The 27877-nt window shown below is 41.5% G+C and overlaps 1 pseudogene; it reads right to left on the reverse strand.

Moving 5' to 3' along the window:
* Positions 20868 to 22128, reverse strand: LOC100737966 (annotated as a pseudogene).

The raw sequence follows: 27877 nt of genomic DNA on the forward strand, positions 1-27877 counted from the left end.
TTTTCTTCTGCTTAGAGAAATCCCTAGCCAACAATCACTGTTTTCATTTTTGTATTTTCTTTTTTTCTTTTTTTGCCTTTTTTGGGGGGGGCACACTCACAGCATATGGAAGTTCCCAGGTTAGGGGTCGAGTCGGAGCTGCAGCTGCCAGCTTATGCTACATCCACAGCAACACCAGATCAGAGACACATCTGTGACCCTCACCAGAGCTCATGGCAACACCAGATCCTTAACCCATTGAGCGAGGCCAGGGATCGAACCTTCATTCTCAAGGATACTAGTCAGGTTCTTTACTGCTGAGCCATGATGGGAACTCCCCATTTTTGTCTTTTCAAATGCTTTTGGGTTAATGCTTGATTTCATGACATAATACTTAATTTCTGAGATACTGTTGTCATTCTATCACTATTCTATTTTATTATTATTATTGTTATTTTTGCTTTTTTAGGGCCGCACCTGTAGCATATGGAGGTTCCCAGGTTAGGGGTCAAATCAGAGATGCAGCTGCTGGTCTACACCACAGCCTCAGCCACAGCCACCACAGGAGCTGAGCCCTGTCTGCAACCTACACCACCTACACCACAGCTCATGGCAATGCTGGATCCTTAACCCACTGAGTGAGGCCAGGGATTGAATCCGCATCCTCATGTATACTAGTTGGGTTCATTACCATGAGCCACAACAGGAACTATCGCTACTCTATTTTAAACCAACATTTTCAATTCAAGAAGCGATCACCAACTACTTTTCTATGAATCGATTTGTTTGGGAAAAAAGAGAGGAGATAACTACCTCTGCCTTTATGCATAACTGGTGTAGGGGAACAAAACTTGCTACCCTAGAATGTCCCTTTGGCATATGGATTATTTCAAACCAAAGACAAAGTCCAAAAGACTCAGGAGGAAACTTTGGCTTTCCTCCTAACTGCCTAAGAGAACGTAGATACAGGACCTTGTTCCAGGAAGGATGCTTTGCCATAAAGAACTGTAGAATGGACCAGGTGTGCAGACAAGGAGCAACCAAGCAAAGTCTGTTTTTTAAAATTCCTCTTTGTATCCCACTGTCTCTGCATTACCCAGGAAACATTTGTTTACCAACCATTTTCTTTTCCATCTTCGTGTGAATTCCCTTCCTTCCCTTGAAATCCCAAACCATCATCCCAACATCCTCTTTTGACTTTAGCTGAAGACAGTATTTAAAAAGAGGGTTTGACCACAATTTGAAAAGATACATGCACCCCAGTATTGACTACAGCACTATCTACAATATGTGAGACAGAAGCAACCTATATGTTCATCAATAGAAGAATTGAAAAAGATATGTATGGTACACATGTACAATGGAATATTACTCAGCCATAAATAAGAATGAAATAATGCCATTTTCAGCAACATAGATGGACCTAGAGATGATCATACTAGGTGAAGTATGTCAGAAAGAAAAATAGATGATATCCCTTATAGGTGGAATCCAATTTTAAAAATTGATACAAAAGAACTTATTAACAAAACAGAAACAGACTCACAGATTTCAAAATCAAACCTATGGTTACTCAAGGGGAAATGTAGTGGGGGAGGCATAAATTAACAGGTTGGAATTACAATATACATACTACTTTCTATAAAATAGATAAGTAACAAGAACCTACTAGGTAGCACAGAGAAATCTACTCAATATTCTGTAATAACCTATAATGGGAAAATAATCCAAAAGAGTGGATATAGGTATAACTGAGTCACTGTTCTATACACTGAAAACTAATATAACACTGTAAGTCAACTATACTCCAACACATTTTTTTTTTTAAGTGAGGGTTTTGGGAGTTCCTGTTGTGGCTCAGTGGTTAACGAATCCAACTAGGAACCATGAGGTTGCGGGTTCGGTCCCGGCCCTTGCTCAGTGGGTTAAGGATCTGGCGTTGCCATGAGCTGTGGTGTAGGTTGCCCACGTTGCTGTGGCTCTGGTGTAGGCTGGTGGCTACGGCTTCGATTAGACCCCTAGCCTGGGAACCTCCATATGCCACGGGAGCGGCCCAAGAAATGGCAAAAAGACAAAAAAATAAAAATAAAAAATAAAAATAAATAAATAAAAAGTGAGGGTTTTATCCATTTGGAGGAGTTACTTTAGTTTCCTTGGGTCTCTCCCTTGTATACGTGTTATTAAATGTTCGTTTGATTTCCTCCTATTAATTTTCTCTTGTCAACTTAATTCTTAGACCCGCCAGAAGAACCTAGAGGGGTGGAGAAAATTCTCCCGCCCCAACACCATGCTGCATGAAACATGTGGAGTATATGCTAAAACGAGGTTTGAAAGAGACATGATAGCTTAGCTTGGGCTGCCTTAGCAGAATACCGTAAACTGGATGACTTTGCAACAACAGAAATTTATTTCTCTTGTTCTGGTGGAGAGAAGCCACAGATTAGCCTGCCAGCTTGGTCAAGTTCTGGTGAGGATCCTCTTCTGGGTTGCAGATGGTTGACTTCTCATGGTACCTTCACAGAGGTGAAAAGGGGGCAAGCTGGCTCTTGGCTTCTTCTTAAAAGGACACTAATCCCATTCATGTGAGGCTCATCTTCATAACTTAATTACCTCCCACACACCCATCTCCAAATTCCATCACATTGGGGATTAAACTTCAATACAGATTTTGCGGGGGGACGACACAAATATTCAGTCTTAACACATAAGAGATGGGTTTTCAAGAATAGTTAACTCCAACCAGGAAACATATGGAACGACTTCAGAAAGGAGGGTCTATTTGTTTTCTTTCTGTTTTTTGTTTTTGCTTTTTAGGGCTGAGTCTGCAGCATACAGAAGTTCCTAGACTAGGGATCGAATCAGAGCTATAGCTGCTGGACTATGCCACAGCCACAACAACACCAGATCCAAGCCACGTCTGTGACCTACGCCACAGCTCATGGCAACAGCAGATCCTTAACCCACCGAGGGATTGAACCCGAATCCTCACGGATACTAGTCAGATTCGTTTCTGCTGAGCCACAGCAGGAACTCCAGGATGGTATATTTAAATTTGACACTGAAGAGTAATAGTGAGCTTGGATTTCTCAGGTTATAAAATCAGGTGTATAAAAATGGAACTTCTTTGCTTTCCTAAAATGAAACTTAACTTCCATCTCAAGTCCTCTTTTCTGCCTGATATCACAATTTTTTAATTTTTTTGGCTACACCTGTGACATATGGAAGTTCCCAGGACAGGGACTGAATCCAAGCCACAGCTGCAACCTATGTCATAGCTGCAGCAGTGTTGTTTCGTTAACCCACAGTGCTGGGCTGAGGATCGAGCCCATGTCTCAGCAATGACCCAAGCTGCCGCAGACACAATGCTGGATCCTTAGCCCACTGCATCACAGTGGGAACTTCTTATATCACAAAATTTAGTCTAGATACTTATAGATAAACTCAGACAAATGTAAAGAGTTCTTATGAATTTTGATTGAAATTCAAACAAAGCTAGTCAAGGTGTAGTCTGTGGACCGAATATGTAGAATTGTCTAATTGTTAGAAACGCAGACCCTTGCCCCCACCCCAGATCTCCTGAATGAGAATCAGCAGTTTAACAAGATTCCCAGGTGATTTGTACGCATGGTAAAATCTTAGAAATCCTGAAATATAATATTTCTCTCTCCCCTCCTCTCACGTGCATTGTCAAGGGCAGCTGCCGAATCTGCTGCAGGCTGACAATAGGCTTGCCTTCCGGGTTGTTGAGCCCTCCACCGTGGTCAACCCCAGTTGAGGTGAGAGCTGATCTTCTGAGGTCTGCCTTACTTTCTTCTTCTCTTGTGGGTTTCCTGGTGGGAAGGCCTCTAAGGATCCTCCACATTCTCGCTTTCTAATAATTTCATACTTCTCTGGCTTTTGGAAATTCCTCTCTTTGCCCAGAGTCTTTCTGGCTTAGCATGGTCTTTGTGGAGTCCCATTAGCCCGGGCATCTGATGGTCAGGTGGTTCATTACCATAGGTGCAGTGGCTTTCCTCTGGTTGGGGGATATATGGTATAGGTTGTGTTTGACTATACATTGCTGAGTTTTTGGGGTTTTTTTGTTTTTTGGGTTTTTTTTTGGTCTTTTTTCAGGGCCATGCCTGTGGCACATGGAAGTTCCCAGGCGAGGGGTCTAAGCGGAGCTGCAGCTGCTGGCCTACACCACAGCCACAGCAATATAGGATCCAAGCCCTATTTGTGACTTACACCACAGCTCACAGCAATGCTGGATCCTTAACCCACTGAGCGAGACCAGGGATCAAACCCTCGTCCTCATGGATACTAGTCAGGTTTGTTAGCAATGAGCCACAATGGGAACTCCCATTGCTGAGTTCTTAACAGACAAAAATAGAGTGGAAGTAAAATCTGAAACATGCTGAATGTGTAGTCAAACTTTTTTCAACAGGTTCCGCTGATTTAGAATATGTGATAGTCCTAGAAAGTCTGGAATGATGGTTATTTATCTGAAAGATGCCCTAAAGTTCTTTCCAACATCAAGATCATCCATCTCTCCTCCTAATGAACACATATTGAGGAGCCAATATACAAAATCGGATTGTTCTAAGAATTAAGGTTGAAAAGATCATAGCCCCTGCTTCGAGGAAATTAGGAAGAGATACATAACATTCATTATGCAGAGGGAAATATTGGGAGCAGACGATAGACTATAGGCTAACTCATCAGTGATGGGGGAGAGAATAGACAAGCTTGTTATCCTAATACAAAGAATGTTATGCATATACTAGTAAGACTATTGCTCGCATATATTTTTCAAATTATATGTATTGTACTGTTTGACAATTCTTATCTGTTAGTGAAAAGCAATTCCTTTATTAGTCAATGAGAACTCTATCAATCAGTGCAAACTTGAACATTAACTTCCTAAACTCTACATATATGAAAGCAATGAAACTTTTAAAAATAATATCTTATTCAGAGTTTTTCTTATTTTATGTTTGTCTTCCAAATGGGTAAGATTTTTTTTGCTAATGCAAGACAATGGCATGGAGAAGACAATCAGATGCTCAAAGATAGCACCTGGATTCTCTTACCTAAAAGAGTAAGGCTGTCAGCGAAATGCTTTTCTTTTCTAGAATATCTTTAAAAGTAATATCCTCAAACTAAATACAGTCTTACCATATGACCCAGCAATCATACTAGTAGGTATTTAAGTTGAAGACCTATGAGCACACAAAAACAACTGTATTATATCCGTACCAAAAATGCTATTTCTCAACAAAAAGAAATGAACTGAGTTAGCCCAACAAGATTTGGAGGAATCTTTTTTTCTTCTTCTTCTTCTTCTTTTTTTTTTTTTTGGCTTTTTAGGGCCGCACCCTCGGCATATGGCGGTTCCCAGGCTAGCGGTCAAATCAGAGTTACAGCTGCCAGCCTACACCAGAGCCACAGCCATGCAGGGTCCGAGCCACATCTGCAACCTATACCACAGCTCACAGCAATGCTGGATCCTTAACCCACTGAGCAAGGCCAGGGATCAAACCCACAACCTTATAGTTCCTAGTCGGATTTGTTTCCACTGTGCCACAACGGGAACTCCTGGAGGAATCTTAAACGCATTGCTAAGTGGAAGAAGCTAGTCTGAAAAGGTTAATATACTGTAGGATTCTAACTGTATGACATTCTGGAAAAGTCAAAACTATAGAGACAGGAGTAAAAAGATCAGCAGTTTCCAGGGGTTTGGGAGGGGTGGGGATAAATAGCACAGGGGAGTTTTAGAGCAATGAAAACTATTCTCATGATACGATAATGGTGCATGCGTGACACTGTGTATTTGTCAAAACCTACAGAACCTTACAACCTAAAGAGTGAAGAGTAGAGTTTCTGTTGTGGAGCGATGGCTTAAGAATACTTCTGCAGTGGCTTGGGTCACTGTGGAGGAGCAGGTCCAATCCCTGGCCAGATGCAGTGGGTTAAAGGATCCAGCATTGCTGTAGCTGCAGCTTGGATGCAGTCCCTGGCCTGGGAACTTCTATATTCCATAAATAGGGCCACTAAAAAAAAAAAAAAGAAAAAAAAAAAAAAGAGGAGTTCCTATTGTGGCTCAGTGGTAATGAATCTGATTAGGAGGATGCAGGTTCGATCCCTGGCCTCACTCAGCAAGTTAAGGATCCGGCATTGCTGTGAGCTGTGGTATAAGTTGCAGATGTGGCTTGGATCTCCTGTTGCTATAGTTGTGGTATAGGCTGGCAGCTGCAGCTCTGATTTGATGCCTAGCCTGGGAACTTTCATATGACACAGATGCGGCCCTGAAAAAAAAGAGTGAACAGTAATGTATGCACATTGTTTTTGAATTTGGGGAGGTCAGGGGATATCAGGAAAAAATAGAGACTCAAATGCAGCTTTAAGAGAATCTAACAGTATTACAAATATGTGAAGCAACCTCACTGAAGGAATTAGGGGGGACGTTGCTGATGTAGTAACTTTGGAAATGAATGGAATCTGTAAGACAAGGGCAAAAGGAACTGCACATGGTACTGTACTCCTGTTTGATAAAACTGTTTCCTTTGGGAGGGTGGGAATTCTGAGACTGCCATATATGTATATATATTGGACTTGAACTGTGAAATGAATGGATGACAGATGCAGGAGCCAGGTTTCTTACTGCTGACATGGGAATTTTTAAATTAACAAGAGTAGGAGGCTGGAATGACCCATGTAATGGATTAGAGTTGGAGACATCAGCAAGAAGTCATGTCAGTCTGCTGGGGCTATGTAAAAAATGACCACAGTTGGGTTGCTTAAAACAAGCAAGAATTCTGAAGGCCTGAAGTCTAAAATCAAGATATCAGCAGGGCTGCACTCTCTCTGGAGGCTCCAGGGGAGAGTCTGTTCCTTGCTTCTTCCAGCCTCTGGTGGCTCCAGGCCCTCCTTGGCTTGTGGCTGAATATCACTCCAGTCTCACTTCCATGATCACATTGCCTCCTCTTCTTTATTCGTCCCTCCTCTTTGTGCCTCTTTTATATACGATGACATTTAGGGCTCACGCAGATAATCCAGGATTATTTCCACTCTGCCAGACCCTTAACTTAATCACAAGTGCAAAGATCATTTTCCCAAATAATGCACGTTCATAGATTCTAGGGATTTAAGGGAGATATCTTTGGTGGGGGGGGTGCATTTTCAGCCTACCACTTACAGAGGAGTATACACACAGATTTCTTTGCTTTGTCTGCAGAGAGGGTCCAAGAAAACAATTACATCCATTGCCCAGACTTTGGTTTCTAACACTATTATCCATAGAAGGAACCAGGGCTTCTTGGAACAGTGGCTGATTCTGGGCCTAGGGTAGGATGTAGACAAGGCTGGAACATCTTGTAGGGCCAGAAAGTAAGGACATTCTCAACCACCACCACAACAACATATTTATGGGAGCATTTCAGAGTGGCAAAGAAGCCAACTGAAAGAGTTCTCAAGGGCCAAATCTAAAAAACCTGGAGCAAGAAAATAAAGTAAGAGTGAATTATGACCCAAAGTGTAAAATAACTATCCCTGAGTCCAAACTGATATAAATAAGTGGTTGAGTAAATGAATAGGCAGGGACAAATCTCCTGTGAAGAAGAATTCCGCTCTAAAGGAGGAGAACATGGTGACTCAGCCCTTAAGCATGGGCTGTGTCTAGTGACTTCCTTCCAAAGTAGAGGGTGGGAAGGGGGAAAAAGAGGATCCATTCACAATGGAGAAACCTGACAAGCATGGCTTCAGCTAGATGAGGAAGGCTAACATCCACGGTTACAATTCATGCTGAGAGTCTAAACGGTTCCCATGATGTAATGACAATGACACCACCTCTGTGGTTTTCCTCTAGAACCCATAACCCCAGTTAACACGATGAAAACGTCAGGCAGGGAGTTCCCTGATGGTCTTGTGTTTAGGACTCAGCACCTTCACTGCTGCGGCCCCAGTTCAATCCATGGTTGGGAACTACTGAGACCCCACCTCAAGCTGCTTCACACTGTAGTAAAGTTAATAATAATTGTCTTTGTTTTAATGATTTTAATTCTTTTCCACTATAGCTGGTTTACTATGTTCTGTCATTTTTTTTACTATGCATCAAGGTGACCTAGTCCAACATACATCTATGCATTCTTTTTTCTCACATTATCATGCTCCATCGTAAGTGCCTTGATATAGTTCCAGTGCTATACAGCAGGATCTCATTGCTTATCCATTCCAAAGGCAATAGTTTGCATCTATTAACCCCAGATTCCCAGTCCATCCCACTCCCTCCCCCGCCTCCGGCAACCACAAGTCTGTTTTCCATGTGCATGATTTTCTTTTCTGTGGAAAAGTTCATTTGTGCCATATATTAGATTCCAGATATAAGTGATATCATATGGTATTTGTCTTTCTCTTTCTGACTGACTTCACTTAGTATGAGAGTCTCTAGTTCTGCAAATGGCATTATTGCTGCAAATGGCATTATTTTGCTGCAAATGGCATTATTTTGTCCTTTTTTATGGCCGAGTAGTATTCCATTGTGTATACCACAACTTCTTAATCCATTCATTTGTCGATGGACATTAAATAAATAAATAACCATGAAAATTCAAATGTAGGGACACTCTGCAAGATACTTCACTATTACTCGTAAAACATCAAGGTCTTTGAAAGCAAGGAAAGTCTGAGGAAGCATAACAAATTAGATGTAACGCCTTAGATGAGATCCGGGAACAGAAAATGGACATTAGGGGAAAACTGAAGAACTCTGAATAGAGTAGGGGCTTAAGTTAATAGTAACATATCAATATTGGCTCATTAATTGTCACAAATGTACCACACTAATGTAAAATGTCTCTAACAGAAGCAATGTGTGCAGAAGTGGGGGCAGTAATGAATCAGTACTCTCTGTACTGTGTGCTTAATTTTTTCTGTAAATCTAAAACTGTCCAAAAATCAACTCTACTGATAAAAAAAAAATTCCTTCATTGCTATTTTACTGTCTTCATAGTCAGAGTTCTTTCTTTCTTTCTTTTTTTTCAATTTAAAAATCTTAGCTTCCTAAGCAGCCCACTCCAATGAGCAGAAGTACATGTAGGTGAGGTCTGGAGTGAGCTGAAGATCCCACCTCCTTTCAGGGTCTCTTGCTTTTTTTGTTTTTTTTCTTTTCTTTTCTTTTTTTTTTTTTTTTTTTTTTTTGTTGGTCATTTTTGTTTTTGTGGGGTTTTTTTGTTTGTTTGTTTTGTTTTTGTTTTTGGACCACTGTGACAAGATTCCCTCCAGTTGCCTTGTAGGCATAATAACAACAGGCTTCATGATTTCATGGAGATAATAAATAATATTGTACTTTCATCTCCAGAATTGTTGTGAGATTTAAATAAGATTGTATCTTGGTGGTTAAATTCCATCAGGCAAGGGATTTTGTTGTTATGACACATCACTGTATCTTTCATCCCTACTGTGCCTGGTATAGTGATTGGTAAATTTTCTATAAAGAGCCAGAGAGAAAACATCTTCAGCTTTGAAACTCATATGGTCTCTGTTGCAATAACTCAACACTTCTATTGCAGCATGAAAGCAGACTTGGGCAATACGTAAATGAATGGGCGTGATAAAGTTCCAATTAAACTTTATTTATGGATGCTGAAATTTAAATTACATATGTAATTTTCACACGCCAGGAAATATTACTCTTTCTTTGATTCTCCCTCCTGCCCCCAATCATTTCAAAATGTAAAACCCTTTTTAGGCAGGATCAGAAGCTCACTCCAGACCCCAAGCACACCTACCCTACACACTGAAGTCAGCTAGCCCGAAAGTTAAGCTCTTTAAACTGCAAAAAAGAAAAAGAAATTAAAAGAAAATGAAGAAACTGAAATAGTAATGAAGATAGTATTTTTTAAAGTTCTAAATCCGGACAGTCAGCTGGACTTAGCCTACAGGCCATGGTCTAGATTAGTATAAGATTGATCTAGATCGGTATGAGATCAGTATTCACTAAATTCAAAAACTATTCAGGAGCACAGAAGCAGCATCAGTTTTATCATCTGTTTCTTTTGTGTCTGGTGCATCTAAAAAGTGAATGTTTATAAGATCATGCAATCTGGATTGATAATTTCAATTGTATATTTGCAGTGACTTCCATTTATTTATTTTATTTTATTTTTATTTTATGGATCTAACTCAAGCCACAGCGGCAATCCAAGTCACAGCAGTGACAATGCTGTCTGTGTCCTCAACTGCTAGGCTACCAAAGAACTCCCAGTAATTACCTCTTTTTTTTTTGTCTTTTTTGCCATTTTTTTGGGCCGCTCTCACAGCATATGGAGGTTCCCAGGCTAGGGGTCTAATCAGAGCTGTAGCTGCTGCCCTACGCCAGAGCCACAGCAATGCGGGATCCAAGCCACATCTGCGACCTACACCATAGCTCATGGCAACGCTGGATCCTTAACCCACTGAGCAGGGCCAGGGATCGAGCCCTCAACCTCGAGGTTCCTAGGCAGATTCGTTAACCACTGAGCCACGACGGGAACTCCAGTAATTACCTCCTTTTTAAAAACACCATAACAATAGCTTCTTATCTACAGACCCTAGCAATAATATATCTTTGCACCCTTAACTTTCTGAAGGGTTGACAATACGGAAAATAAAATAAACTCAGTTGGACTTTTCATAAGTTTCTTTCATAATCATGAAGGAATAATACATGAAATAAAAAAAATATTTAGTGAGTTCATTTTTAAAATAGATCTTTTGTGAAACTGTTTCAACCAGCTTTGTTTTAGAGAAGATTCTGGAGATTCTGGTGTAAAACCTCAGAGAGAAAGCAGTTGCTGCTATGTGGAAATGTTACATAAGTCTTTTTGACAGCATGTTTAGGTCGCTTCTTCCTAGGCTCTGTTCACAACGGGAACATCCTCTTTTGGAGGGAGCCTCTGTGACACCTTATTGCAGGGTGACACCTTATTGCCATCACCCTGCACAGAAATGTTGAAATCCCATGGGTATAGTTTTGCAGAACCGTGGATATGATCCTAAAGTCAGAAGGCCATTTTTCACAATCTGGAGAAAAATGAAGTAGGAGTAACATTTAAAAATATTCTCAAACTCTGGTTCCAAATCCTACCTTTGATGAAGCTTCCTAGAAAATATCAATTCTCTGTCAAGTAGGACTACGTTCAATGAATACACATTCTGGGAGGTTGTTGGAATGGCTTTGTAAAAGCCTACTTGATTCGTAGCTTCTGGAGTCAGGGACTGGGCTTTCTTTGTCTTTTGTTGTATCTCCACAGTTCCTAGCAACCACTTTCCGAATCATACGTGCTGCATTGTGGAAGTGACTTGCCATGTCGCATTCATTTAATTTAGCTATTGGAGTGGAACCAAGAAAGCACAGAGGGGCCTGAGCCAAATAAAACTTGGAAAGAAGGTTTGTTACCCTATGGTCCTTCATTTCTCAGAAGGCTCACTCTGATGCATGGGCATGCCTAACACCGAGGTGCTGACTTAAACCCAAAAAGCACAAATTGCCTAAGTCTTTATAATTTTTTTTTTGTCTTTTTAGATAGCTGCCTGCAGCATATGGAGGTTCCCAGGCTAGGGGTCCAATTGGAGCTACAGCCGTTGGCCCACATCACAGCCACTGAAACCCCAGATCCAAGCCATGTCTGCGACCTACACCACAGCTCACGGCAAAGCCAGATCCTTAACCCACTAAGCGAGGCCAGGGATTGAAACCTGCCTCCTCAAGAATACTAGTCAGATTCATTTCTGCTGAGCCACGATGGGAACTTCATATAATTTTTAAAAGAGTAGAATGTGTGTCTTTTAGAAGCACATCACACTTGGGAATAGGTCCATGAAGAGACATGAGGGCACATTTTCTTCTGGAAGCCCTTTACACAATGCAATCATAGACCATAGAAGACTTCTATAAATGGTGAAGTTCTAGGCAAATGTAAATAAGAAAATTACTCTAATTACCAAGTGAAATGATTTATTTAAAATTGCTTAGTGAAGTGATTTAAAATTATCAATGAAATGACAGGACAAATCATTAAATTAAAAAAAATTTGGAGTTCTTGTTGTGGCTCAGCTTGTTAAGAACCCAACTAGTATCCATGAAGATGTGGGTTTGATCCCTGGCCTCACTCAGTGGGTTAAGGATCAGGCATTGCTGTGAGCTGTGGGGCAGGTTGCAGATGCAGCTTGGATCTGCTGTCATCATGACTGTGGCACAGGCCACGGTTGCAGCTTTGCTTTGACCCCTAGCCTGGGAACTTCCATGTGCCACAGATGTGGCCCTAAAAAGAAAAGAAAAAAAAAAAGAACCTGAAATAGTGTCTGTAAGGATGTGGGTTCAATCCCTGGCCTCACTCACTGGGTTAAGGATCCAGCATTGTCACAAGCTGCAGTGTAGTTCGCAGATGCAGCTCGGATCTGGTGTTGCTGTGGCTATGGTATAGGCTGGTAGCTGCAGCTCCAATTGGATCCCTAGCCTGGGAACTTCCATATGCTGCAGGTGTGGCCCTAAAAAAAAAAAGAGAGAGATCCAATTGTTAACATTAACTATAGATAGAGACATTATTCCAGGTAATTTGATGGCATATACCTAGAGGTATATACTCTAGGGACAAAAAGACAATAATCCTAAACTGTTTTCAAGTAATCCTCTTGTTGGAAGTTGTGACAGACGTGGAGAAGTGTGGCTCAGGTCTCCCTTGAGGGAAGGGAGTATGGTCAGTTTAGAGTTTTAGGCTATCAACTCCTTCAGGGTTAATCTCAAATTCAGAGCTACCTCGCCTGGTGTGCATCCCTCCACCTTCCCCCACCACCCATGCCCCCGCCACAGACCACAAGTAGTAACCAAGTAGAACAGGAATACGAAAGCCTGGCCAGTTCAGTCCCACATGAGACATCTGTGATGGGTGTTATCTATCCCATATTTCCTATGGATTAGCCAAGGTTTGGAGGGGCCTGATCACGTCACATCACATTGATCTGGCTTCTGCCCTGTTCTGGTTCCTCCCCCTTCCTTCCTCATGTTGTATCCTGAACTCCATCTCAGTATCTGCTTCCAGAAAACCCAACCTGTGACAGAGGTAGTAATAGTACAGTGGCCCTCAGTATCTACAGGCTTTGTATCCGTGAATTCAACGGCAATTAGTTAAATCTGCAAATGCGAAACTTGAAGCTATGGAGGACCAACTGTATTCATTTTACTATGCCATTTTATATAAGGGACAGAAGCATCTGTGGCTTTTGGTATCCTTGGGGGTTCCTAGAACCAATTCCCCATGGATACTGAGGGATGCCTGTACCATTGTTCTGAGACCTTTCGATATGTGGTTTGGGATAAAACAAATAACTAATCGTGTTCTCTTTGTCTAAAGCAAAGAAATTTTTAGAGTAGAAGAAGTTTCAGGGAGTTCCCATTGTGGCTCAGTGGTTAACAAATCCGACTAGGAACCATGAGGTTGCAGGTTCGATCCCTGCCCTTGCTCAGTGGGTTAAGGATCCGGCGTTGCCGTGAGCTGTGGTGTAGGTTGCAGACGCAGCTCGGGTCCCGCGTTGCTGTTGCTCTAGCTTAGGCCGGTGGCTACAGCTCCGATTAGACCCCTAGCCTGGGAACTTCCCTTGTGCCGCGGGAACGGCCAAAGAATGGCAAAAAGAAAAAAAAAAAAAGTTTCAGTGAAAGAGCAAAATTTAAGTAAAAGCTCTGTCAAATTCAATTTTAGTATTAATGGGAAAACATGATATACACTAGCTTTAAAATATACAGTTTTGTATTAGTTGGCTCTTCCTGCTTGACAAACCATTCTAAAGCTTAAGGGATTAAAACAACAAACATTTTTATTGGTTATGATTCTGTTGGTTAGCTGGCATCTGGTTCTGCTGGTTTGGGCAGGCTAGTTTGGGGAGGGATTGCGTAGGGTATCCTAATTCGCATATCTGGGTCTCAGCTGGGACAGCCAGGGGGGTGGGTGCTTCTGTCCATGTGGTCTTTTATCCTTAAGGAAGCAGATCCAGGCTTGTTCCCAGCAGTACCTGATCAAGCTCCCATTGCACACATGCTTTTCAAGTCTACATTTTTGTCACCTCTGCTGTTATCCATTACCCAAGGCTAGTATCTTGGGCAAGCCCAGATTCTAGAGTTAGAGAAACAGAGCCACATCTCAATGGGAGGAGTATCAAAGTCAGCGACATGTTGCACATAGGAAGGGGAGGGAGTTATGTCCATGCTTGCAATTTAGCATAAGTTCTTATCATTACTTAAAAGACCTGGAAACAGTGATCTACTGAAAAGTGCTATTTTGAGGCCACAATCCTCTTTGCTTCCAGTTGGTTATTGTTTTTAGGTATTTTCAGCTGAGTAGGAAAGAGCACCTGGATTCCTTGGAGAAATGGCTGCTTCCAGGTTTGGGACAGGAGAAGTAAAAGATGAGGCTAGAATATTTTATAATACAAGACAAAGGAAAACTACCAAAAACTACCAGGCTAGTAGTTGCTCAAGTTCAAATGCATTCTAAAAGCACTACATTTAATTCCCTTCCACATTTAAAAATGTGTCAACTTAAAATAGAGTGCTTTATATAAAGATTGCATACATGAACCTCATCGTAGCCACAAACAAGAAACCTATCTATTAGATACACAAAAAATGAAAAGAAAGGAACCCAAATGTAACACTAAAGAAAAATCATCAAACCACAAAGGAGGAGACTAAAGGAAGGAAAAAAGAACAGAGAAGAATTATGAAAAACAACCAGAAAACAGTTAACAAAATGGCAGTAATATCTATCAATAATTACTTTATGTGCAAACGACTAAAGTCTGCAATCAAAGACAGAGTGGCTGAATGAATAAGAAAAAAATAACAAGACCCATCTACAGGTTGCCTCTTAGAACTCATTTCAAATTCAAAAATTTCAAGGCTGTAAGTGAAGGGACAGAAAAAGGTATTCTATGAAAACGGAAATCAAAAGAAAGTTGGGTAGCAATACTTATATCAGATAAAATTGACCTTAAAAAAAACTATAACAAAATACAAAGAAAGCCATTACATAACGATAAAAGGGTTAATTCAACGAGAAGATATAATATTCATGAATATTCATGTCCTCAACATGGGAACACATAAAAATATAAAGCAGATATTAAGAGACATAAATGAAGAAATTGACAGTAATACAATTATACTAGGGACTTTAATATCCAATTTACACCACTGGATAGATCATCCAGACAGAAAGTCAACAAAGAAACATCATTAAACAACACATTAGATCAGATACCTTAGTAGATATACATAGAACATTCCATTCAAAAATTGCAGAATAACAAAACAAAAATGCAAGATGAGCCAGCTTATCAGGTAAATTCTATCAAACATTTAAAGATGAGTTAATATGTATCCTCAGATTCTGAAGTATTGAAGAGGAAGAAATGCATCCAGATTCATTTTATGAGGCCAGCCATATTCTGAAACCAAATCAGACAAAGACAACACACACACACACACTACAGGCCAAGATCCCTGATTAACATGGGCACAAAAATCTTCAACAAAATATTATTAAACCAAATTCAGTAATATATTCAAAGGCTCATAGGCGTTCCCATTGTGGCTCAGCAGATTCATGAACCCATGAGGATGTGGGTTCAATCCCTCGCCTCACTCAGTGGGTTAAGGATCTGGCATTGCTGCAAGCTGTGGAATAGGTCACAGATGCTGTTCAGATCCCATGTTGCTGTGGCTGTGGCATAGGCCAGCAGCTGCAACTCCAATTTGACCCCTCACCCAGGAATCTCCACATGCCTCAGGTGCTGTCTTCAAAAAAAAAAAAAAAAGGGGGGGGCGGGGGGAGAGTTCCCATCATGCTGCAGCAGAAACGAATCTGACTAGAAACCATAAGGTTGCAGGTTCAATCCCTGGCCTTGCTCAGTGGGTTAAAGATCTGGCATTGTCGTGAGCTGTGGTGTAGGTTGCAGATGTGGCTCGGATCCTGTATGGCTGTGGCCATGGTGTAGGTCGGCAGCTATAGCTCCAATTAGACCCCTAGGCTGGGAACCTCCATGTGCCATGAGTACAGCCATTAAAAAAAAAAAAAACAAAAAAAACCCAGAAGGATCATTGACCATAATTAACATGATTAAGTTGTTTTTATTCCAGGATGCAGGGATGGTTCAACATCAGCAAGTCAATCAATATAATATACAACATTAACCAAATGAAAAATAAAAACCATATGATCATCTCAATAGATACAGAAAAAGCATTGACAAAACTTAACATCCACTTATGATAAAAATTTTCAATAGAGAGAAAGTGTGCCTCTCATAATAAAAGCCATATATGACAAAACCACAACTAACAGCATAGTCAATAGTAAAAAGTTGAAAGTTTTTCTTCAAAGATCAGAAACAAGATAAAAATGCTATTATCATCACTTTTATTCAACATAGTGTTTGAAGTCCTAGCCATAGCAATTAGGCAAAAACCAAAACCAAAACCAAAAAAACCCCATAAAGGCACCCAAATTAAAAAGAAGTAAAAACGTCAGTGTTTGTGGATGACATGAAAAAATATATATATAACCCTAAAGATTCTACCATAAAATTATTAGAAGTAATAAATGATTTCAATAAGGTTGCATGATACAAAATTAATACGCTGAAATTGGTTGCATTTCCATACAAATAATGAGCTATCGGAAAGATATGTTAAGAACACAATCCCATTTACAAATGCATCAGGAAGAATAAAATACTTAGGAATGAATTTAATCAAGGAGGTAAAAAATACTCTGAAAATGTGACATTGATGAAAAAGTCAAAGAAATGGTAACATTTATTGTGCTAATGGATTTGAAGAATTAATATTGTTAAAATGTTTACATTACTCAAAACAATCTATAGAGTCAATGCAATCTCTATCAAAATACCAGAGGCATTTTTCTACAGACTCAGAACAAAGAATCTTAAATTTTTATGGAACCACACCCCCCGCAAATAACCAAAACAATCTTGAGAAAAAAGAACAAAGCTGGAGGTATCATGCTCCCTGGTTTCAAAATATTCTGCAAAGCTAGAGTAATCAAAACAGTATGGTACTGGCATGAAAACAGACACAGATCAATGGAACATCTTTTCAGTAAATGATATTGGGAAAACTGGACAAACACATCAAAAGAATGAAACTGGACCACTATCTTACACTATAAATTTAAGAATGGATTAAAAACACGACTGTAAGACCTGAAACCATAAAACTCCTAAAAGAAAACATAGGCAGTAAGCTCTTTGGCACCAGGCTTAGCAATATTTCTTTTGATCTGTCTCCTTTGGCAGGGGCAACAAAAAAATAGACAAATTAGAACACATCAAACCAAAAAGCTTTTGCATAGCTAAGGAAACCATCAACAACAATGAAAAAGCAGCCTACTGAATGGGAGAAGATATATGTAATCATATATTCAATAAGAGCTTTATATCTAAAATATATGACTATATATAATTTTATTTATTTATTTATTTATTGGCTGTGCCCTCAGCATGTGGAAGTTCCTGACCCAACCCACTGCAGTGACAATGACAGATTCTTTAATTGCTAGGCCACCAGGAAACTTCAAGACTATAAATAATTTAATATCAAAAATAAATAACCTGATTAAAAAATGGGCAGAGGACCTGAATAGACGTTTTTCAAAAGAAGATATCTGCCAACAGGCACATGAAAAGATGCACAACATCACTAATTAGCAGGGAAATGCAAATTAAAACCACAATGGGATATCACCTCACAACTGCCAGAATGGCTATTATCAAAAAGATAAAAAATAGCAAGTTTTGGCAAGGATGTGGAGGAAAGGGAACTTGTTGTGTGTACTGTTTGTGAGACTGTAAATTGATGCAGCCACTATGAAAAATAGTATGAAGTCTTTTTCAAAAAATTAAAAAATAGAACTACCATATGAACCAGCATTTCCACGTGTGGGTATTTATTTGAAGATAATAAAAATACTGACAAAAAATACATGCAACCCTACGCATATCCTTTGCAGCATTATCTACCATAGCCATGATATGGAAACCTAAATGTCTGTTGATAGATAAATGGATAAAGAAGATGTAACACACACACACACACACACACACACAATGGAATATTATTTAGCCATAAGAAGAATGAAATCTTGCCATCTGCAACAACATGGATTGACCTAGAGAGTATTGCACTAAGTGAAATAAGTCAAAGATAATTACAATATAATTTCACATATATGTGGAATCTAAAAAAAAGACAAATCAAACAGAAACAGATTCATAGATACAGAGAACAAGCTGGTGGCTGCCAAAGGGTAGGAGTGTTGGTGGGCAGGTGAAATAGGAGAAAAGGATTAAGAGGTACAAACTTCCAGTTATTAAAATTTAAGTCGCAAGGATGTAATATGCCAAGACCAGCTCAGCACTTGAGGGCCGAAGAACGGGTGCTGTGAAACTTAAGGGAAAATGTTAACATAAAACAAGACACAGAGGAGTTCCTGTTGTGGCGCAGTGGTTAACGAATCCGACTAGGAACCATGAGGTTGCAGGTTCGATCCCTGCCCTTGCTCAGTGTGTTAAGGATCGGGCATTGCTGTGAGCTGTGGTGTGGGTTGCAGACGCGGCTTGGATCCCGCGTTGCTGTGGCTCTGGTGTAGGCCGGTGGCTTCAGCTCTGACCCCTAGCCTGGGAACCTCCATATGCCGCGGGAGCGGCCCAAGAAATAGCAAAAAGACAAAAACAAAAACAAAAAAAAGACACAGAGACATTTATCTTAATTAAAGGTGGGAACCGGGGTACTCAAGGTCTCAGGGACCAAGAGCACTGCCTCAAGAAACCACACTGCTTTTATTGTGCTCTTTAGGATGACACCAAGTGAGAAGGGGCTATAGGTGCAGGATATAGTTCTTTTATTGTTATTTTAAAAGTCACATAGCTGGTGGCTGGTTAAGCTTTTATTCTGATCTTTAGGCATTTAACAATCAATTAGCATTGAGGAAGCTTGGCATCAGCTATCTATGCATAGCATCTAGAGAATCACCATCTGCAGCAAGCCTGTGTGCCTAGGTTTGCACCTTGGTTCTCCTTGCTAATGCACATCCTGCTAAGGACCCCTCAAAAACCCCTTGGGGCCATGAGGCTCCTCTTCCTCTTGTTCTTTAGAGGACATATCATGCTGTGCAAAGGGTGTGCCTATCTGCACAGGTCCTGCATGCCTAGACCAACGCATTATGTCTTCATTCAGCTGACCCTATGAATAACTTATACCTTTAGGTCTTTGTTCTTAAGCTTAAGACTGTTTTTCAAGCAGGAATATGGGGTCAAGTAAAGCAGGACAAAACGGAGTTTTCAACATAGAAAATAGATGCAAAGAGGCTAAGAAAATATTGTAGAAACACGTCTCGCGACATCTCCCCCTTTGTGTTTTTGTAGGAGAACAAAAGTAGATCTTGCAACTTCTTTTTTTCACTACTTCTTGGCTAATATACAGCACAGGCAATATAATCAATAATACTAGAATAACTTTGTATGGTGACATGGTAACTAGACGTTGTGACCATTTCAAAAATGTATAAAAATATCAAATCATTATGATGTACATCTGAAACTAATATGATATTGTAGGTCAATTACACTTCAGTAAAAAAAAAAAAAACAACCTCATACTTAAAGAAAATATTAGGAAGATGAGGGCAATAGTAAGCCTCAACTGGGGGGGGGGGAGGAGGAGAATTAAAAACCTAAGAAGGAAGTGCAGCAGCACTGACGCTTGGTTTGAAGACTTCTGTCATATTTGACTTCCTCTTTTCTGTGGTCTATTTTCTTTACTCCCTCATGAGAATTTTATTTGTGCTAGTTGCTCTCCATTCCATTCAACTGCACAAGATCCATTCTCTTACCTTTCTCCATGCTCTTGGAGGCTACCTCCAGGGACAGTGCCACCCACGCTGCTCCACAAACTGAATTCTGGTTAGGTTTTTGCCAGGATTAACCCCATCATTTCTTCCCTCCTGGGGCACTGGGGTTTTGGCACTGGCAGCACCCTTCTGAGGCTCTAGCTCTTGCATGACAGCCCCTGGTCTCCAGCTCTGCTCTCCTTAAGCTCTGATGACCTTATTTCCTCCCCTTGTCCCTTCAGGCCCAGGCATGGGTAGTGGATTCCCGCCATGGCAAGCTCTAGATGCCCCAGCTTCTCTTGCTTGGCCTTTTCATGAAGGAACTCTTTAAATAGCCCCTTCATTAAAAGCTCAGTTAAAACAGCTGAATCTAATTTCTTTCCAGGACCAGGACCAACATAGCTCACCTTAATGATGTAGTATTTTTGACACTAGACTTTTTTTTTCTTTTTTGGTAGTTTGATTTACACCACTTACTCAAAGTTGGAGCCAAATAAATTAAGTCAACGAATAATTATTGAGCAATTACTATGTGCCAAAATCAGCTTTTACAATGGTGACTGAGACAGCTATTCTCTCTGCCCTCCTGGGACAGTCTACTGGGGGAGGAAGACGATAGAGCAAGATCCTTTGAGTCACAAATGATGGAAAAGCTGAGCCCAACCTGATTCACGCCAAAAGGGGAATTTATTGACTCATTAAAAAAAAAAAAATCTAGAAGTCAGGCTTGCTTCCTATGAAGATTTTTTTTTTTTTTTTTTTTTTATGGTCTTTTCCAGGGCTGTACCCGTGGTATATGGAGGTTCCCAGGCTAGGGGTCTAATCAGAGCTGTAGCCGCCGGCCTATGCCACAGCCACAGCCACAGCCACAGCAATGCCAGATCCGAGCCACATCTGCAACCTACACCACAGCTCACGGCAACGCCAGATCCATAACCCACTGAGCAAGGCCAGGGATCAAACCCGCAACCTCATGGTTCATAGTCGGATTCATTAACCACTGAGCCATGACAGGAACTCCTCCTACGAAGTTTTATCTAGGATCTCAAGCAATGTCCACCAAACCCTATTTCTCTTATGCTCTTGGTTCTGCTTTCCATGTGTGGGCTCAGTCCTTAAACGAGGTTTTCCCTTGGTGAAGCAAATGTGCTACAACTGAGAGTCCTAGAATATAATTCTGTTGCTTCTCATTGGCAGATTGGGAATGAGATGCTGTATTGGCTCAGCTGGAGATATCTAGCCTATTTTATTTTCTTTTATATTTAATACGTATTACTATTATTACTACTAAATGCAAAAAGCTTTGTTGTTTCCATCTGGTCTATGGTTTGGGAGGGAGAGGGCTTCAGGTGGTTAAAAAGGTGCTTAGCAGCTGCAGAGAAGAGCCTCAGGCAGAAGCCCTGACACCAGAGGAGCGGCTCAAAAGCTTCTGGGCTCCAGAGCCTCCTAGTCATGCCGAAGGGTGAGCCTTTTGAAGAGATACCCGCGCAGCCTGCTGGTGGAGGCTAGTCACGTGGTCGCCTATCTTCTTGATGAGTTTCACCGGCTCATCTAGCAGGAGGCTGTCCAGGAAGTCACAGAGATGGGGGGGTCTCTGCCGGCAGAACCCAGGGCATTCAGATCCAAAAGGGCCTGGTTCAGGTTTTTTTCTCTCTGAGCACAGGGGCTTCCATCGCACCCTGAGTTTTACCCTACTCACCTTGGGATGGCTCCTGCAGTCCTGGAGGAGGGCGGCGCTGTAGCGGCTGGGTTTGCGTTTTCAAGAGCTGCTCAGGGCCCTTGCTCTTCCCCACCAATTCACTGAAAAAGTGGCCCACGGCCCCCTAGAGCCACAGTGTTGTGGAGGTCAAAATAGAAGCTGAGATAGATAAGTGCAGGGGGCCTGAGATGCGGGTTGACCAGGTGGTTAACTGAGGCTTCCACCTCCATGGAATAGTTCTGATGAATCTGGGAGCTCATGGTTGGTTGGCAATAAAGAATTAGGCTCAAATATGGTGTTAGCTCATTCCTGAGGCTGAGGATAGCTGAGTGGTTGGTTCCACAAGGTGGAGATGGGATAAAAAGTTGGAGGGTGGAGAAGGGGGGAGTTCCTGAGTCTTTGCATCCAAATGCCAATGAGGCAAGAGATAGAGCCGCAGGCGGGACCAAGCAGGCGCCCTGCTTCGGAACCATTATTGGAACCTGGAGTGGACTCTAATTTTGAAGCCCAATGCTGTCAGTAGAGAAGTGCTTTTCCTAGAGGAAAACTGCAGTACTGTTTCCAGAAGAAAGAAGCCCCTAAAACAGCAATGTAGTCCTGTTTTATAGCACAGGGAACTATGTCCAATCTCTCATGATAGAACATGATGGAAGATAATATGAGAAAAAGAATATATGTGTGTGTGTGTATATATATATATATACATGGCTGGGTCACTGCTGTATAGTAGAAATTGACACACTGTAAATCAACTACACTTTAATAAAAAAATTTTTAAAAAGAAACCCCCAAGACATTAGATATTCACGGATAAAGATAAACAATGATATATCCTGGTAAATAAATTAAAGCCGATCAATATAAAAAAAATCAAAATTGCTTTTTGCTTTTTTTTTTTTAAGCAATGCCTCTTTCTGGATTAACCCATATCTGATTTTATTGCACCTGTAGGGGCTCAGTCCCCCCATATGTGGACAACATTCCACCTCTAATTCTTTTTTTTTTCTTTTTAGGGCCGCACCTGCAACATATGGAAGTTTCCGGGCTAGAGGTCACACTGGAGCTGCAGCTCACGGCAATGCCAGATCCCTAACCCACTGAGTGAGGCCAAGAATCGAACCTGCATCTTCATGGATGCTAGTCAGGTTTGTTACCTCGGAGCCACTGTGGGAACTCCTCCCACCTCTAATTCTGCCTCCAGGCTTTCTTGGCACAATTTCTTTGGGAGTTTGCTCTGCCAGGTACAGGACAAACCACAAGTATGCACCAGAAGCAGCCCTTAACCAATACAGAAGTAGAAGTTGGTGGATAAAGGCCCCAGGCTCCAACCCTTCGGAGAAGAATTCCGAAGCACATTCTATATGGTGCACCACAGGGCTCTTAGGGGGAGGGAGCCCGGGTTGCCCATAACCGTGCCTAACCAATAAGTGGGTCCTTTATTGGATTTTCCTCCTTCCCTATCTCATTCTTCTCCACTCCCTCATTCATGCTGCCAGGAATCCCTTCCTAAGTCCTTGGCTCAGTCTCTGCCCAGAAGACATCGGCGTGAACCCAGCTGAGACCTGAAAGCTGGGGAGAGTAAGCCCTGCAGAAAGCCAGGGGGGAAACTGTGGGTTTCAAAAGAATAAGAACGCTCCCATCAAATAGGAAAAACATGTCAATTTTAGGCCACAGGGGAGAGCAATGAAAGGTAAAAATGAAATCAGATTTAAAGAAAGTAACACTGTATTTTTCCTATAGTTTTATATTAATAAGCATTCCTACAATTATTTGCATGTTTATAAACATAATTTGTCTTGCAAATAAATGTAACGTGTATAATTACTAAAGTTGGTGAGCTTTGTTTCTTCCCATGCCCTGCAAATCTTTTGAAGCTGATATTGTTAAATTAAATTAAACTCAGCAAATTGACATTGAGTATGTGCTATATCCAAAGCACTTTGCTAAATGCTGTAAGACAAATTATCCTTGCTCAAGGGCCCTCAGAGCCCAGTAGAGGCAACAAATATACATATATGGCAAGCTTGAGATTTATCGAGGGAACTGCAGGATTACAGGTATCATCCTAGTACCTGTGGCCTCTTAATAAAGGTCATCTATGCATCTTTTACTGAGCATATACCTTAGATCTGCATGAGGGGCTGTTTTTATTATTATTGTTGTTATTATTCATGTGCAAAAATTATTAATGTGTCTCCAAAGTCTAACTCTACTTTTTTTGGTCTTTTGTCTCTTTAGGGCCACACCCATGACATATGGAAGTTCCCAGGTTAGGGGTCAAATTGGAGCTACAGCCACAGCAACTTGGGATCCGAGCTGCATCTGCCACCTACACCACAGTTCATATCAATGCCGTATCCTTAACCCAGTGAGTGAGGCCAGGAATCAAACCTTTATCCTCACGGATACTAGTCGCGATGGCTTACTGCTGAGCCACAATGGGAACTCCAAAGGCCAACTCTTCTTAACTCCCTACAAATTCTCTACCTTTGCTTGTAAGCATCTTTAAAGTATTTCCGAGACTCCCCAAAGAAAACCCTCATCTGCTGTTTTTCATGGGCTCCCACGCATATTGCCTGAGGGTTTTGGAAGCTCTCCCTCTGGGAAATGCAAATGCTAGTCACAGAATGTGAGCTCTGGAAGGAAACAATGTTTTCTAGTGTTTTCCAGAGAAATTGATATATATACCATATACCAAGAAAAATGGATGGAGAGGTTTGCATCTGGAAGTGACAGACTCAGACTCAGGGGCTCCAGCCACCCTAGAGGCCTTAGGGTTCAACACCTCTGCATGCTAGTGTGGCTAGGCGGGGCCAGCCAGATGACTGTCAGCTTGCCTGTAAGCTGTTCTGGTCACGTTGGTTTGGAAATACTACTTCAGAGATTGTTTAGCTCCATTTGCTTTTTTTTCAAGCCCTTCAGTTTTACTTTTTTATTTTTATTTTGCTTTTTAGGGCCACCTGTGGCATATGGAAGTTCCCAGGCTAGGGGTCAAATCAGAGCTGCAGCTGCCAGCCTACACTACAGCCACAGCAATGCCAGATCTGAGTATCTGTGACCTACACCACAGCTCATGGCAATGCCGGATCCTTAACCCACTGAGCCAGGCCAGGGATCGAACCTGCATCCTTATGGATACTAGTCAGGTTCGTAACCTGCTGAGCCACTATGGGAACTCGCCTTCAGTTTTAGAAAAGAGAGAACCAAGGAGAGGTTGGCATGGCTTATCCAAGGGCACACACTGAACTGGAGTTTCTCCCGCTGACCCTGTTTAGAGATGGCTCCTTTTTCACACTTAAGGTCCTTTCACAGTGCTTGTAGCCAGTTCAGGGAGAGGAGAGCATACAGTGGGGAGCCCAGCAGAGCTGGGGATAGGAAGCAGTAACCAAGTTCCTGGCAAGTGACATGCAGAGACACAGGATGTGGGACAGAGCGTCCCTTGAGTTTCTGGGAGCATATCCTGGATGGGTTTGAGTGCTGAACAAGTGAATTTTGATGATTCTCCCAAAATAACTTTCCTTTAGAGCTAAAGATATCCAGGCAGGCTCAAGGTTACACAAGCCTTTTTCCCACAGCAGTCTGCTAATTGAATTAAGCCCTTCTTGGCACCAAAGGAGTCTCCCAAACCCTGACCGGAAGGATCGATTTTGCACATATAATGACTCGACTTGCCAGTTGCTTTCGGCTGCCTGCCTCAGCTCAGATTTCTCCTTTAGCCACTGTCTCTGTTCATCTTCCTGTAATCGTACTCATACCTGATCTCATTACACGCTGGTGACTACCGTTCATGCTTGCCACCCATTCAGAGAGCAAAGGGCTCTGCATGGGGCTGGAACATCTCCGTGGTATTCTCATCCACGTTTCAGTTTCAGCTGCAATGCTGATGGAACTGAAGGGACTTCACTTAGGAAAGGCAAGGCTGCGTTTTGTGTTTCAGAATCATGCATGTGCTAGAATCAAAGCCAAGAAGAAAAGGAAAATCTTAGAATTATGGTCTGTCTTTGAGTAATTCACCTCCCATTAATGTGGGCTTTGACTCCCTTTCAAAGCTCCCTCTGCTTCACTCTGCCCAGAGCCTACACATGGCATTCGTCCAAGCTTTGAAATTTTCTCCCATTCCTTTATGGTGATCTGGCCTGTTTTCTTCTCATTAAATTCATCAATACCTAAAAATTGTATTTCTAACTGCTAAGACCTCTCCCTCATAAGTTAAATATTTCATAGCTCTGAGTTCCTCTGGAGGCTTAGAATTTACCTCAAAGGAGTGACCTCCCCAGGCTGAGAATTTCAGGTAATTTGATGAACCTGCAGGTGGAGATATTTGGGGTAGGCAGTTACTTTGTTTTCTTTACTTGACATCAGCCAGCCACTTACGCACACTAATGCTGCCTAAAAGGTGAAGAGAAATATTTTACAGTGTTTGCTATTCTGCATAGGATGGTGAGATTACACGATTGTGCAAAAAACTAAACCAGGAGTTATTTATCCTGGAAAACCAAACTGGTCAAGCAGGTCCTCAGCATGAAAGCAGAACATATGGATAATAACCAGTAAGGGGGACTAACTCAATCATCTGGTCAGGTCCAATTCTTCTGTGGCCACGTGAATATAGGATTTATTAAAAAATTGCCCATCTTGGAGTTCCCATCGTGGCTTAGCAGGTTAAGAACCTGACATAGTGAGGATGTGGCTTCAATCCCTGGCCTTGCTCAGTGGGTTAAGGATCTGGTGTTGCTGTTAAAAAACAAAAAATTGTCCAGCTTGGAGCTCTTTCTGTGGTGCAATGGCTTAAGAGCCCTACTGCAGAAGCTCAGGTAGCTGCAGAGACATGGGTTTGACCCCCGGCCTGGCTCAGTGTGTTAAAACAATCCGGTGCTGCTGCAGCTGCAGAGTGGGTTGCAGCTGTGGCTCAGATTTAATCCCTAGCCCAGGAACTTTCATATGCTGTGGGTGCAGCCATAAAAAAAAAAAAAATTGTCCATCTCACTTCCAGGAATAAAGTATAGCATGAGTCATAAGGGAGGAAAAAGTTCTATAAATATGAAAACATCACCAGGCCAAAGTTTTGGCTATAATTTGTCAGAATCACTGCTGTCAATAAATAGTGAAACTTTCAGAATTTGGTTGTCATCTGAATAAAGCCAGTAAGAATGAACACATGGCAAGTAGATTTACTTTTTGACAAAACAATCCAAAAATGGTTTGTTGATGTGTGATTGTTTAGAGATTCAGGAAAGCCCTAAATTTTATAAAGCAGATCTACACCTATCATCAAGACAGGAACATCATCAAAGAAAGCTATCACCTACTAAACTCTCTCACAGCCCAGATGTGTGAACAAAAAGAGAAGAAACAGCAGGTGGTGTTTTGCGTGGAGCACACATACAGCCATGTTCTGTCAGAGCTGGCAATACAGATTTTACAGAACTGATGGTTAAATATTGAGGGAAATTCTGTTGGTCACTTGAAATCAGTCACAGTGGGGGTATTTACACCACAGAAATTGGCAGTTGCTAAAGACCAGGGATTTTTGTTTGCTGATTTTGTTTAGTTTTCAGAGAGTGGGCTTACCTGTCCGTTGCTATCTACTGGAGGCAGAAAGAGTCTATGTCTAGAAAACATATATTTCCATCTCTCAGAGAGGTGTGTGTTGTGTGGAACTGGTAAAGCTCTTCAGATGTTTCCCAGAACCTGGAGGGCAGATTCCTCCAAGTCTCTTTCCTTCAGGTCTATGCTCACTAAGCAACCCTCTGTTCATTTATTTGGTACCAGAAGATAAATTGGTGTTAGATGGTACTCCTTCAAGTCCTGGGGGTTCTGAGGAACTGTCTTAAGGGACAGCTGAGGAAGGGAGGAGAAAGATCACATGAGGCTGAGCAGTCCTTTCCTTTGTCTTCAACCAGAACATTCATCTTCTCTGTTTTACATATTGGTCATATGCACGAAAGCACACACACCAACCCAAAATAAAACACTTGCTTGGAGAAAGCATGCCACTGCTAAAAAAAAAAAAAAAAAAAAATTGAAAATAGTGGGCCAGAGCTCTTTGTTCACCAGAAAAACATACCCCTTATTAAAGTTAACTCATTTTTCTAGGTATAATTTGGCCACTTGCAAGTTTAGTGAAACTCAGTCTCCCTTATTTTTCTTTTTAGAGCTGCACCTGCAGCACATGGAGGTTCCCAGACTAGGGGTAGAATCGGAGCTGCAGCTGCTGGCCTACACCACAGCCACACCCACACCAGATCCAGGCTGGATTTGTGACTTATGCCACAGCTCA

Source organism: Sus scrofa, chromosome 10 (assembly GCF_000003025.6).
Source record: "Sus scrofa isolate TJ Tabasco breed Duroc chromosome 10, Sscrofa11.1, whole genome shotgun sequence".
NCBI classification, from domain to species: domain Eukaryota; kingdom Metazoa; phylum Chordata; class Mammalia; order Artiodactyla; family Suidae; genus Sus; species Sus scrofa.